The sequence below is a fragment of the Crocuta crocuta genome, unplaced genomic scaffold, assembly GCF_008692635.1.
Source record: "Crocuta crocuta isolate KB4526 unplaced genomic scaffold, BGI_CrCroc_1.0 scaffold24, whole genome shotgun sequence".
Classification (NCBI taxonomy): Eukaryota; Metazoa; Chordata; class Mammalia; order Carnivora; family Hyaenidae; genus Crocuta; species Crocuta crocuta.
Window position 1 is genome coordinate 14,586,653 of NW_027530974.1, and position 14,069 is coordinate 14,600,721.

At 45.0% G+C, this 14,069-nt stretch overlaps 1 long non-coding RNA gene across 1 annotated transcript in view; it reads right to left on the minus strand.

Annotated features, from left to right (window-relative positions):
* Window positions 1-252: 252 nt before the first annotated feature.
* The window catches only part of LOC144236468 (uncharacterized), a 250,995-nt gene continuing 237,178 nt past the window's right edge, over window positions 253-14,069 (minus strand). The window contains exon 6 of the long non-coding RNA XR_013336561.1: window positions 253-372. This is a non-coding gene — a long non-coding RNA (uncharacterized LOC144236468). The remainder of the gene's footprint in view (window positions 373-14,069) is intronic.

Genomic DNA, 14,069 nt, shown 5'->3' on the forward strand with positions numbered 1-14,069 from the left:
GTGAAAGAGTCACTGTATTCCTCTCTTGGATACATTCCTCTCTTAGATAATGAGCAGTGCCCCACAGAAGCCCGGAGAAAGGCAGGCTCCCGGCAAATAAAAACAGAACCACTCCTCTAAAAAAAGAAATTAATTGGATGATCGCTTAGAACTCACGCTAATACCCCTTCATCGCCCTGGCTCAGTGACACCCCACAATTCACAACACCGTCCGAGGCAAGCCACTGCAGCGTCTCATTAACTTACAACATTCAGCGTGCGCTGGTCACAGGTAGCCCTGGCTTATCCTTCACCGTGGAGACTTCCCACAAGGCGCTGGAGTGCTCCGGGCTCAGGCGTGCTCTTTCTTCCTTCCAGAGGAGTGAGAAAGACCTAGCACGGGAGTCACACAGAAGAAAAAGGAAAAGGTAAATGCATCAGCCAGTCACTCCTGATCTCAACAAAATAAGGCTCACGATCAGTTTGATTAGATTGACAGCTCACCGGAGACCGGTCGCCAGGACCCTTTCCTTAAAAGAGAAATTTAGTATCTTGGCTCCNGAGACTCCTGATGCAATCCCAGCTGAGATGCAAATATGCAACACAGCCTCAAAACATGCCAGTGGATTTCACTCGCTGCAGAAGGGAAGAACCTGGGACCATCACCTTTGGCCATTTCCATACCTTGCTGGCTCGTTGGGGAAGATCAGTGACATCACTCTTGCAAAGTACTCACAGTTCCCGGGGAAGAAAGGCACTATGTAAACGCCAAGTATTATTAGTGGTCATAAGCCTGTTACTGAGCTCGGAGCCAGGATTTAAAAGCCAGTTTTGGCGAGGCACCAACAGTCAACTATCCCTGGGGCACCGAAACGTGCAAAAGTCTGCATGGGCTGCTGTGCTACAACTCCCCGTCCACCGACGGGTCCAGGGAGGCCCAGGGCCGGAAACAGAGCCCTCGGGAAGCTCAGGCAGAGAGAAAGCTCAGGCAGAGAGAAAGCGCAGGCCTGGATCAGAGCGGGAAGCAAAGGGAAGGGGGGAGGGGAGGGTGGGTGACTGAGGCATGTGCAGGCGCATCGTTAGTGGGTCCCTGCCACCCGGCTCCCTCTGACCACTGGTTTACAGGGGTTTAGTGCACTGGAGGTTTGCAAGGCTGTGAAATTTTCCACTTGGCTGTCTGCCATTCCCACCCACCGAGGATAACACTTCCACACACACACAGAAGTGGCATGGGGAGGCCTCGCTGGAGAAGGACTGGAGAAGTTTTGTTTGTTTGTTGCTTTTAAAGAAAAGACCTATTCACATCCCGATCCTTAATATTTTCCACACCTGGATTTCTTGATGTTTTCCCTCCTTTAGGACAGAGCCAGGAACAGCTTTCGCTGGGCCAATATGATCCTGTTTTTTTTTTTTTTTTTTTTTTTTTGACTTGTGTATTCTTGAGAAGCACGCTTGAGGTATAGGGACGTACATGAGTGGGTTGGGGGACGATGAGAAACGAAGGACCGAAGTGCTACGCGAGACCCCACTTTGCTTCCCAACCGTCCACAAGTGGCCGCCATGTTTCCCTCCTAGAGCCTGACGCAGACACCGAGCGAGGGCGGGACTCCCTGCTGGTTGGGGTAGCACTGTTTTGGGGAGGGGGCTAATGTGACCCTGATCTCAAAAAAGGGCCAAAATGAATTACAGCAAATCAGATTTGGAATCGGTAGAACACTGACAGGTATGCTTCAAATTAACTAGAAAAAAAAGTCCCCCCAAAAGTTAGGACAGAAGGGAGAAAGGAGGTGTCTGCGACTGATCAGCTACTATAATTAACCTGGGCTTGCACAGTGACTACAGGTTACGAAGTGCTTTCTTCTTTTTCACTGAGTTATAATGGATACACCATATTATATTAGGTTCGGGTGTACAGAGTGCTTTCTTATTCATTCATTCCCTGGACGAGTATTTACTTGGTGCTTACTATACTCACCGGGTTCTATGTCCGTAACGGTGAATGGAATGGGCCAGGACTGTGCCTTTGCAGAGCTCACTGCCTCGAGGGGGACAGACACGACAGAATGAAGGTACACCATCTTTAGTGTATGTACCAAATCTGAGGGTCAGATAGGTGGGATGAAGGAAAAAGGGACATCGTGATTTGCAATCATGACGGGAGTACCTCACTCAGGAGGGGTTTAAGAAGGCTTTTCTGACAACACTAACATGTGAGCAAAGTTTGCCAGGCCTAGAAAATAGCCTCTGGGTTATGTGATCCGACTGGACCTATACGACTAATCTCTGGTATTTTATCTTTTTTTTTCTCCCCTGGCCATCTCAACTGGGCCTCCTTTATCAAGAAATGAGCAGGAGAAATGTTGTCAATACCTTGAAATAAGAGCTGTTCCTTCTTTCCGACTGCCAGGCCATCAGAACAACAAACACTAGTAGTTTCTGCTGGAAGAGCACGGTTTGATGCAGGTAGTATACTTGATGTGACAGCAAAGGGAATGTCTGGGTTCCTAATGCATCTCACATCACCCCGTCATCACAGACAGTGACATGAAAGGAAGCCCTCTGTTAACACCTGTGTGACACAGCTGCAGGAACGAAACCCCTCCCCCCAAAACAGCTAAAAACAGGTCACATATTCCACATAAACTTCTGAAAAACTTTTCCTAGCGACTTGGGTCAGGTTCCGAACTTGCTGGCTTCTGCTTTCCTGTTAAGATGTTTTGGGGCACCTGGGTGGCTTAGTCGACATCGGCTCAGGTCATGATCTCACGGTTTGTGGGTTCAAGCCCTGCGTCGGACTCTGTGCTGACAGCCAGCTCAGAGTCTGGAGCCTGCTTCAGATTCTGTGCCTCCCTCTCTCTCTGACACCCCCCCCCACTCACGTTGTCTCTCTCTCTCTCTCTCTCTCAGAAATAAAAAACACTTTAAAAATTATTTTAAAAAGATGTTTTTATTGTCTCTCTCTTGGACTCAAAAAGCACTGTCAAAAGTGTCCTGTGAGGCTTCTCATTTGGCTCTCAGTTTAGTTATCTGTTTATTTACCGGGGTAAGCTGCATGCTGCAAAGCAGTAAAATGCAGTGCAGATGTGGTGTTCATCTGAAGTATTTTGTTTCCTATCATCCCCACTCTGGTACAGCTTAAGCCTTCCACCAAGGAAAATCAGTAATTCGCCTTCTTCATGCTGCAAAACTAAGTCATCGTCAGACAGGTTCATTCATGTTTTCCCCGTGAATGAAGTAAGTTTGAAAGCGTTTGAAACAAAGAGGCCAAGCTTCTACTTAAGTCTCGTCCCATTTAAGACATCTGGGATGAAACGTAATTCCTCCTACAAGTTTCTCATATAACCAAAAACTTTAATAACCTTCAAGTTCAAAGTCTCGAAATACACATCCTCACTTTGACTTAGCAGTTTTGACAAACTTTAGCAAACTGGGAGGGAAAAGAGAGAGCAGGAAAAAGGTCTTCTTGAAACCGAGCGTCCAATACCCCTGTCATCAGACTTGGGAAATTATGTGAGGCTGACAGTTTCATCCTCTGTCCAGAGAAGAAAATGACACAATGCCAATTTCTCCTTCCCCTGACTGCCCACACCACTTACAGTCTCTTCCACACATTTTGACTCAAGGTCCTTTTCAATTCAGCACTCCATTATACTGTCTTTCTATACTCCACTGAATTGACTTAAGTCTTGAAGGCTTAAAAAGTTTATAAGCTCTTGATGAAAGAAACCTTGCCATGCTTTTCTTTTGCAGCCTCCTAACAGTGTCTAGTAGGAGAGCCTGAATTTACATTGAATGATCTGTATCCAAAACCAGCTCTACGACTTAACCCTTACTCCAAAGGCATGACTACTCCACAGCTGTAATTTAAGCCCTTCTCACCTGTCTCTGTCCTTCAAGGACCCGTAGCGCCTACGCTACCATCCTACTATGCACATGAAAGTCCTCCATGGACTAGAGAACAATTAATCTATAACTTCACCTTCTCTCTGTTGTTCTTCCAATTTATTACATTTTTACTCATCAGTGGCTTTTGAACAGTCGCCATATACAGTCTTGTTTCTCACAGCTTTCCAAAGCCACCGTTAAGGAAACCCCAGTGGGGTCTGGAGGGGGGACAGGGATGATCTGAGGCAGTGGCTCTTGAACTTCAATCACCATCAGAAAAACCTGGAGGTCTCCTGAAACGCCTGGAGGTCACAGATGCCTGGGTCCGCCCCCCAACTCTCCCCATTTCGGATTCATTAGAACCGGAGTGGGGCCGGAGAATGTGCATTTCTAACAAGTTCCCAGGTGATGATGGTGCTGCTGGCCCACGGACCACACTTGAACCACACTTTGAGAACCACTGCTCCAAAGGTAAGCCTTTTGGTCAATTACATAGGCAGACAGAGGCTAAGAATCTTTTGGGTGTACTTAATCACTGGCTTTCCTGGAAAGAAGCATACCTGTCTATTCTAGAGAGATGACAATTGGCCCAAAAACCCAAAGGGCCCACATACCTCATAATCTGGGGGAAATTTTTGTTGCCTCAGTCTTGGACTGTTAGCCTGCTCTCTTCCCATTGGCTCCAGGTTCTGTTAGGGTAATGCTGTCATCCATCTCTCCACCGGTCTCTCTACCAGAAACTTCTTGGCTCAGACGTATGCAGCCACTGCTCTCCCTAGGAGACCTTCCAACAGTCTCTACTATGTTCTCAAATAGCTCTTGTCTCTGTCCCGTTCACTAACGAACATGGTAAAAGTGTGGTATAAATTCATGTCGGTATTTCACCAGGTGCAGTTTAACCTGCCTCTTAAAAGCGGTGGCCTTTTCCTAACAGACTTCCCTTCTACTATTTGGCACAGCTCATCTACAGTTCTAGAAGTTTTCTTTTACTTTTCCTTAGTGGACTAGCAGCTTTGCCTGAACAGCATCTTTCTGGAACAACCCCCCCAATCTTTTGTTATCCGGACTGGGGTGACTTCATGCCTTGGGTGCAGGAGGGGCACATGACCTAGTTCTGGAAGATCAGAATACATCTCTCTCCCACCGTGGTGACTGATTTTACGAACAGACACATGACCAGAGCCAATCAGCGGTCTCTCCTCAGAATGGCTGGAACGTGAAAGCGTGTACTCCCTAAAGCTGTTTTTACTCCTCCGTGAGGAAAGCCCTTTGGAGAAGAAGGCTCTGTGACAGGAAGCAAGACTGAAAGACAGAAAGTCTGAGTCCTGATAACAGTGAGGTCCCTTTGATCCAGCCATGCCGAAAGTTCAATTTATCCCTGGATATTTTAGTGGTGTTTTGATAGACAAAATACTGAAGGGGCCCCTAGATTGCCCTACGCTCTAGTGTACACATGCCATCTCCCAGTTATTCAATCAAGCACTAACCCAGGTGCTGCCATTTTGCACCTGAAATTAAGGTCCTAAATCAGTCGACCTTGAAAGAGAAAGATGATCCTTGGTAGGCCTGACCTAATCAGGCGAGATCTTCCAGGGGCAAGCTCTTCCAAGAATGAGATTCAAAATGAGAGAACATATTGGGGGGGGTCAGCACCCCATGAGACGGTTCTGGAGGTGGACACCAGGTGCCGAGAGTGGCACAAGCCTATAGCCAGCACTAGAAAAGGGGGCTCAGTCCTGTGACCACAAGGAAATAAGTTCTGCCAAGAACCATGTGAGTTTGAAAATGGATGGCGAGCCCCAGATGAGATCAGTCCAACTAACACCTTGATTTCAGCTTTATGAAACCCTGCGTGGAGCAGCTAAGCAGTGGTTATCTGCAGAAATTGCGATAACATGGGTGTGGTTTTAAGCTACTAAGTTATATTAATTTGTTAGGCAGCAACAGAAAATGAATACATACATGATACAATAAATTCCTTTTTTTTTTTTGCTTAAATCACTTTGAGTTGTATTTTATTTATTAGTCTCTTGAAACCAAAATATCCTAGGACTCTTTTTTTTAAGTTAAAAAAATGTTTTATTATTTATTTTTGAGAGAGAGAGAGAGAGAGAGAGAGAGTGTAGGGGGTCAGGGGCAGAGAGGGAGACACAGAATCCGAAGCAGGCTCCAGGCTCGGAGCGGTCAGCACAGAGCCCGATACGGGGCTTGAACTCACAAGCTGTGAGATCTGAGCTGAAGTTGGATGCTGAACCGACTGAGCCACCCAAGCACCCCAAAAATATCCTAGGACTCTTGATTCCTCTGAGACAGAAATAATCTGGGGTTCCTCACATTCTCCTCCTCCCCCTTCCTGGCTTTTGACCCTTCTTATTTTTCCTTCTAACCCTGGTATGTATTTCTGAGGTTACATGCTCAGCCCTCTCTTCTTTCTTTAATTATTTCCATTTATTGCATATTGTTCTTAAATCTGTATCCTGGGCCCTGGCAGCAACCCCCCACCTTCCAAGGTGCTGGATACATGCAGTATAAATAAATTATGTATGTTTCNAGTGTCTTCTCTTCCTTCCTCTGTCTGTGGGTTGTCAAGTCTTATCAAGCCTGCACTCCATCCCCACACCACCATGCTGGCTCAGACGCGATTCTTCTTGCCCTCTGAGTCACCTGAGTCATCCAGTTAGATCACATTCCCTAAAGTAGATTATATGAAACAACCTCTCCACACCATACCTCCATTGGTTCCTACAGCTTGCTGAAACCATCCACAATCTGATGGGTAAGACCCTCACCATCTGGTCCCAGCATGTCTTCCGGCTTCATTTCCTATCTTCCGCCTGATGCACGCTGTCCCACCCAGACTGCGCTGCTCCTTCCTCTCTGAGAGCCCATATTTCTACTCCACAGGTCATAACGCAGGTCACACCTACCAAGACCTGCTCCAATCCTACTCATTCCTTCCTCCTGCCATTTTGCAACTTGTTCAATGGGAAGGACAGCAGCTCCGTCCTTAGGTGCGAGTTCGCTTTCTGCACGGTTCGAGTTCCCCACAGTCCGTCCAGGAGCAGATGATCTCCCTTCTGATGTGAAGTCAGAAGGTCAACAGTAGCCTAAAGGCCACATCACAGTACCTACGGTGTCACTTGCCTCACTGCATCTCATCACAGTGACATTTGATCACCTCACGTCATCACAGGAAGGGTGGGTAGAGGGCACTAAGATATTTTGAGAGGCAGAGACCACACGCACATAACTTTTATTACAGTACGTTAGAATTTTCCTACTTTGTTAGTAGCTACTGTTATTAACTTCTTACTGTGCCTAATTTACAAATGAAGCTTTATCATACTTATGTAGGTACAGGAAAAAATATATCCGGGGTTCAGGACTGTCTATGGATTTGGGCACCCACTGGGGGGTGCTGGAATATATCCCCTGTGGATAACAGGCACTACTGTGCTTTTTAAAATGTGAACCCCAATAGTTTTTGCTCCTTTTCCTTAGCATACTAATAATGTTATTCCTTTTGCTAAGAGAGGCACCATTTCCCCAGGCAGGCTACAGTAACGTCTAGGAAGGCAGGGTTTATAACAAGCCTACGTGTAACCCTCAGAGTGCCTTTTACAAATGGTAAACACTCGATTGATGCTGGTTGGCTAACTGGCCGAGAACGTGATATTTTACTTTCACTCTGACATGGCCTCAAGTCTCTCTACTCTGTGGTTACCAAATAGGAGCGCTCCCTTTCTGGTGACTTGGGAGAAACATCATTACCTAAGCCTCTACGGAGGCTGCTCCATCAATGAAATGTTTTGCAGGTGCCTCTTTTTCCAACTCAGGAGTGAAGCGGACCCTTTGTATTTGCTCTTCTGGGGAAGAAAGAGAAGCAACAAAGTTGCTGGAAACTGCCGAGTTCGGAAATGCTTCCTTGGGATGCACACCCTCACCCCATAGGTGCAGAGGCTCTGTCTCTACGCACAAAAGAGCATAAAGGCCAAGAGCTTCTCTTTCCCCGGAAGGCAATGTCAGTGCAGAACTTTCCGAGAGGAGGAGGTGGACGGAGGTGAAGGGTGGGAAGTGACCCAAACCAAAGATATTCTGATGAATCTGATTGATTCGTCTGATCGTGAGGTCCCTATTCAATCAACATTTGATGAACTGTGTGATTTATCCACTATAAAATCTTTCTCCATACTGGTAATCCTTGGATATCTAGCATACCTTTGGGGGCATTCTCTACTGATATTAGCTGGCTTGTGTTTAGGTAATAAAAACTAAAATTAGCATGTGCCTAAAGAACACAAAATCAGAGGGGCACCTGGGTGGCTTAGTCGGTTAAGTGTCCGACGTTCGCTTAGGTCATGATCTCGCGGTTCGTGGGTTCGAGCCCCGCGTCGGGCTCTGTGCTGACTGCCAGCTCAGAGCCTGGAGCCTGTTTCGGTCTGTGACTCCCTCTCTCTCTGACCCTCCCCTGCTCACACTGTCTCTCTCTCTCTCTCTCTCTCTCTCTCAATCCTAGAAATAAATAAAACATTAAAAAAAAACATTCTTCAAAAAAAAAAAAGAACACAAAATCAGAGAGATAAATATGCTGAGAAAAATCATGATCAAACTTAAAAGAATCCTAATTCGTGCCGATCAGGCCACCGTTTCCTACTATCAGCAGAGCTTATCACACCAAGTAAGGCTTGATCTGCCCACGTTTAGACTCGGCAGGTATCTATATTTGTATGCAGGTTACGTCTCCTTACTGGAACGGAGCAAAGTTTGCTAAGAAATATAATTATGCATCCAGAGAAAAGTGTGTCTGCAATAGCAAGAATAAAATGAAAATACACAGGAGAAATATCTAATCTGCATGGAATAGCTGGAGAGAAATGACATCTCTAGGAAATTATAATTTTCAGGACCCAGGTGGCTCTTGCTCCTTATCGACACTTTCTTCCCAGCCCTGTTTGTTCAGAACCTTGCTCATGAGGGGTTCCTGGAGCCCAGCAGAAGGCAGTTGGCCCAGGACACAAAGGAACCTTGCTCAAGAAGCCCGGACACCACACTGAGGCCACACATTCTCTGGGCTACGAGTGTGTTTCACACCACTGTGAGTCATCACACGGCTTCTCCCTGAAGGAGTTTTATTCATGCCTGCTTGAGAAGGGCACTGTTTAGCTTGGGTGTTGCAGGAGGGCTTGGTAAAAATGGGGAAGGTAGGGACAAAGCCCTTACAAATTATGAGCAGTTATGGGCCATCTATAGCCCTTGTGAGGAGCGCTCTGACTTTCAACTTCTGTTCTTCTTGCTTTAGGACAAAATTTAGTAAATTCGAACAAAATTTAGAACAGAAGGAGTGGAAATTCTAAGGCAGAGATTTATTAAGTATTTCCCTCTCATTCTCTTTTTGACATAATATTAAGAGGTATACGATAGCATCTTTAAGTATTTTATTTGGTCTGCCCTCCCAAAGTACTAAGACCAAATGATGGGTCAAAGTAAAACGACAAGACAGAACCCACATACTCCTCCTCCTCCACACTTTTGAACAAATACACGTAGTCACAGAATTCACCAAAGGTATTAAAAGCAAAACTCTGGAAGCATCCGATCAAAGCTACAACTTGCTTTTTTTTTTAATTTTTTTTATTTTTTATTTATTTCTAGGAGAGAGAGAGAGACAGCGTGAGCAGGGGAGGGTCAGAGAGAGAGGGAGACACAGACTCTGAAATAGGCTCCAGGCTCTGAGCTGGCAGTCAGCACAGAGCCCGACGCGGGGCTCGAACCCACGAACCGCGAGATCATGACCTAAGCAAAAGTCGGACGCTTAACCGACTAAGCCACCCAGGCGCCCCACAACTTGCTTTTGATTTAAGAAAATACTGCTACGTAAATGCACAGCTACAACCAGGACCTCGAGTTATGCTTTAGAAGTTCTAGGATGGTGGGGCACTTGGGTGGCTCAGTTGGTTAAGCACCTGACTCCTGATTTCAGCTCAGATCACGATCTCACAGTGGCGGGATCGAGCCCCACCTCGGGCTCTGTGCTGAGCATGGAGACTGCTTAAGATTCTCCCTCCCTCCCTCTCTGCTGCCTTCTCCTGCTAACACGCTCTCTCGCTCTCAAAATAAATGAATAAACATTAAAAAAAAAAAAGGAAGTTCTAGTATGGTTACATGAGTAAAGGCTGTTCAAAGACTTTTTAAAAACAGAATTATTTTCCCAAAGTCCAAATCAGCAACAGTTTTAACTACCCACCTTTTGCATCGTGTTTGGAGAAGAGGACACTCCCTGCTTATAGTAAATGAACCTCATTTGTCTTCCTTTTTGTCTGTCTCATCGAATGAATAAAACCAACAAATATAATGACCAGATATTTTAGTCTCTTTTCTCCTACTGTTCCAGGTAGCTGTCTCCTTGTTTAAAGATCACAGCTTTCTGATGCCATCAGAACAAAAGTACCGCAAGACAAAAGCGTTATTGAGAACTTCTCTCCTTTTGGAGGAGGCTTAATAAAGCGATTCTAGCTTAAAACTGAGATTTCAATGGTCTCAGCTGTAAACAGCAAGGAACAGAAATGCCACTTGGCATTAAGTCTAGGGATTACCTGTTGAAACACCAAAGGCAGGTATACTTTGATGTGGGTTATTTGGTGCCGGGGAAGTACCAAGAAATACAATTATCCTTTTTCTGTGAATCTGGAGGTGAAGATTCGATACCGTATTTGGAGCAAAGATCCACTGTGTGGTGGGGGGAACACGGAAGGGGAACGGAGGCGGCTGAGAGCAAGTTCAAGTACACATGCCTCCCAGAGCCAACTGCAAGTAGTGTTGTATAAAGAAACCTCTCCTATTCCACTTGCTACAAGGTGTTAAGCCCAAAGGAAGAGAAATACTAACTACTATTTTCTGAGCAAAGGACCCCAGCAAGATACAGCCACGAATGGGTTTCACGGTCCTGAAACTCAATCAAAATACCTGACGATCATATTTCATCAGAAATCCCAAGGAGTTTCTTGACGTGCTGAACACTCTAAAAGTTTTCTACATCTCTTTAAAAATAAATATTAAAAACTCCAGAGACTTATAGCAACATCTGTTTGTCACACATTCTCAGGGAAAAGCACACCCCCGCCCCACTCATTTCTATCAGAAGAAAGAATAAGGGGTTTTCTCCCCTCCTCCTTCATTCTCAGGGTTTAGGGGTTTATCCTCAGATCGTGGCTCAGGGGATTCTCACACTTAACAACTCCCAACATATCAAAAGAGGAGAAAAATCTCTCGCTCTTTAATTGTTTCGTCGAATAAGCTCTCTCGAAAGTTCATTTTTGTTACCTTTTTTCAGGCAAAATAAGAGGCCTTTTACAAAAATTCTATTGCTAAAACAATGGAATCCTCCTGGGAATGACTTCGTTATGGAAATGAAGTGACAGTTTCTTTTATCTAGCCAGGCAGAAAGTCTGCATTTATAAAAGGCATTCAGAGCGCTCAAGTGCTGTGTGTGGGCGGGCATAAAATGCTATTTTTAATTCAGATCGCAGCATCCCTCCCATACAGGTCTTTCAGATAATCATAATCATAATAATACTGATCTACAAAGAGGAAGAAAAAAAAAAGATTCCCATTTCTGCTGACCCCAGCAGAAAAAGAGAGAAAGAAAAAAAATTAGAATGATGAAGACAGCTTCCTTCCACCATGGACCCCTCAGTAGGCTCAGAGATCAATCTCGAAAGCTATCAGACCTGACTATCTATTATCCAGAATTAAAAGCACTTAAGCTCTGTGAGTAACAGCATCACATCTCACACACATTTACATTTTTGTATGTGCGACTTTCACTCTGAGTTTGCAGGAATCACCTGTGCCTGCCGGGAAATGCCGTGTGACTTCTTCCATCTGTTCTCAAGAGTTAACAGTCCCTGATGAGGCGGTGATGGATGCGTCCAGCTCCGTGGCGGGGCCACAGGGCCACAGTGAAAACCTGACTTCTAATTCCAAACACTGGAAGTACCCTCACCCCCACCCCCGCCCGGGGCTGTGCAAGAGGCTCTTGAGCCTCTATCTGGGCAAATGCAGGGCCTTGCAGGTCGGGTATGGAATCTGCAGATGGAGATTGGCAGATGGTCTTCCCTGCCCCCCCTTCCCCCCCACCCCCAGCTCTGCTGGGGACCAAAGCCTGAGGAGGACTGATGGATGCAAGTTCTGGTAAAGGAGTGGAGGCCAGTATGGATGACTCTCTGTGAAGTATGACATTGAAGGGAAAACCATGTAGGATCAGTGTGGAATCACCAGGCTGATGGATGGAATAAGGCCTGCAGCAAGGGTTAAGTGACTGGCTTGTGACCACACGAGCAGGGTTAGAGATGGGTAAACAGACAGGGTTAGAGGGATATTTTGCAATCGAAGTAAAAGTCACATACCCCAAAATTCACCATTTTAATCATTTTTAAAGGGTGCAATACAGTGGTTTTTGCCATTATCTCCTTCCAGAAGATTTTCATCGTCTCAGAAAGAAACTCCATTCTCACCTCCTCTCTGCTCATGGCAACTGCTAACCTACTTTCTGTTCTGTGGATCTGCCTACCCTGGATGTTGCCTGTAAATGGTATCATAAAATATATGACTTCTTGTTGACTGGCTTCTTTCACTCAGCATAATATTTTCAGGATCCATCCGTGTTGAAGCACGTATCAGGACTGCATTCCCTTCCTGGCTACACTGGCTACACTCCAGCGTATATACAGACCTTATTTTGTATATCCATTTATCAGCTGACGGACAGCTGGGTTATTTCTCCTTTGGGGCTATGATAAAGAATGCTACTATGAACAATTGTGTTCATATTTTTGTTTAAATGCCTGTTTTCAATTCTCTTGTGTGTCCACCTAGCAGTGGAATTACTGGGTCCTATGGTATCCTATGTTTAACCTTTTAAGGGGCTGCCAAACATTTTTCCATGGTGACCGCACCATATTACAGAAAAGTATGAAGTTTCCGAACTCTCCTCTTTGCCAACACTTGTTATTCTCCTGTTATTTTTCATTACGGCCGACCTAATGGATATGGAGTGGGATCTCCTTGTGGTTTGGACTGCACTTCCATAACCACCAATGAGGCGGAACGCCTCTACCAATGTGCTTGTTGGCCATCTGCAGATCTTCTTTGGAGAAAGGTCTATCCGTCGCCTTTGTCCATTTAAAAATTGGGTTGTTTGTCTTTTGGTTGTTCAGTTCTCAGAGTTCTTTATATATTCTGGAAACCAGACCCTCATCAGATACGTGATTTGCAAATATTTTTCTCCCATTCTGTGGGCTGTCTTTCGACTTTCTTGATCACGTCTTTTCATTCATGAAAGCTTTTGATTTCGATGAAATCCCATTTATCTATTTTGTTGCTGGTGCTTTAGATTTCAGAGTAACATCTAAGAATCCATTGCCAAACCCAAGGTCATGAAGATCCACTCCTTTGTTTTCTTCTAAGAGTTTTATGGTTTGCTCTTAGGCTGTGAATCCATCGTGATTAATCTTCTGTTTATGGTGTGAAGGATCTGGCTTCACTTTTAATGTTTTTTTTTTTTTTACATCCCCATTTGTTACAACCTCAACTTCATTTTTTTACATGTGTCTCACGTGTTGTTCCAGCACCATTTGTCGAAAAGAGGTCACGGAGGTACTGAGGGTGGAATTATTTTAGTCTGTTCTCTTTAAAAAAGGTTTGTTTTTGAAAAACAATTCTGCAAGTTAACTTTTGGTTACAGTGAATGCATCCTTCATTTTGAAGACGTAACAGATTTTCAAGAGTCCTGACCCACCAGGACCATAATCCTGAACTTTCAGCGAAGTCAACCGCTGTTGGGTGGTACTTCTGTAGGGACTAATATCCAAAAGCAACAAGCAGCTTGCAATTACTTGGCTTTCTATGATCTTGGTTCATTTGTTTCCATGTCTATCCCCCTCTGGTGAGATGCTTCTGTCCTTAGATTATCTAGACACCTCTGCTCTCTTTCTCACCCCAATACCCACCTATTAAATTGGTTCTTTGGAGAGAACTTAATAACTCTAATTTATAGTAACTCAGACATAATACACTTTTAGTGTGATGTCCAAGTCCCTGCGTTAAGCAAAAAGAATTAAAGTTTGGAACTCCAGGTAGCAGCCATTACCATTCACCTCCAAGAACTGGAGACTCGAATCCCCTTAAAGTATCGTTTCTCAAACTTG